The sequence below is a fragment of the Solanum stenotomum genome, unplaced genomic scaffold (assembly GCF_019186545.1).
Source record: "Solanum stenotomum isolate F172 unplaced genomic scaffold, ASM1918654v1 scaffold28963, whole genome shotgun sequence".
Classification (NCBI taxonomy): Eukaryota; Viridiplantae; Streptophyta; class Magnoliopsida; order Solanales; family Solanaceae; genus Solanum; species Solanum stenotomum.
In genome coordinates, this window is record NW_026030244.1 from 1 (window position 1) to 890 (window position 890).

The window sequence follows — 890 nt, forward strand, 5'->3', positions numbered from 1 at the left end:
GAACCATCTCAAGCAATAGTGCAAAGTGGCAGTGGTAATAGAAAAGGTGCAAATAATGCATTTAAGAGGCCAAGAGTAGTGGGTCATGGAGTATTTGTGAGCAAAGATGGTTTTATTTGTGCCGAGGTAAAAAGGAGAGTTAATAAGCTTATATTCTTGATTAAACTTCTTAAAAATAATTTAACGACTCTTTATTACTTTACAGCAAGGAAGATCTATTAGTAGGGTAATCAAGAGTGGAGCACAAGAGAAACTGATAAGTTCAGCTATTGTCACCGGTGACCTTGGGTATGCACCAAGTAAAGGTCTTAAATGGAAGGGGAAAAGTGCTATCACAGTAAGACAACTTCAACATAAAAGTGCTTTGCTTAGACAGAAGAACATCAAGTCACAAACTTCATCACAAGATGCAACAAGAACTGAAGGTGTTTAGGGATGATGTGGCTGATTTTTCATGTGGCTCGAACTATTTTTAAGTCACGTATTTTGGTTGTGAATAGGACGATGTCGACTTTTAGTTATGAATTTTAATGTTACTAAACACGGTGACTAATTTGCAGCCCAAGTAGTTATTGTAATCTACTAAACATGGTGACTGATTTTTCATGTGGTTCGAACTGTTCTTAAGTCGTGTATTTTTATTATGAATATGATGGTATCGAATTTGGGTTGTGAATAGGATGGTATCAAATTTTGGTTGTGTATTTTGATGTTACTAAACACAGTTACTGATTTGCAACCCAAGTAGTTTAATATAGTTGTAGGTTGCTCTGCAAATTGAAGCATGCATTACTTGGTTTTAGTGTTTCTATACTATACAAACTAGAGCCAACCAATTTTCTACTTCGAGCTACTAAAAATTCTTTGGTGACTTCTATCCTTAGCTGCTC

General features: G+C 35.6%; 1 pseudogene; it reads left to right on the forward strand.

Annotated features, from left to right (window-relative positions):
• The first annotated feature begins 3 nt into the window (after window positions 1-3).
• On the forward strand, window positions 4-627 carry LOC125851717 (uncharacterized; annotated as a pseudogene).
• Window positions 628-890: the final 263 nt, after the last annotated feature.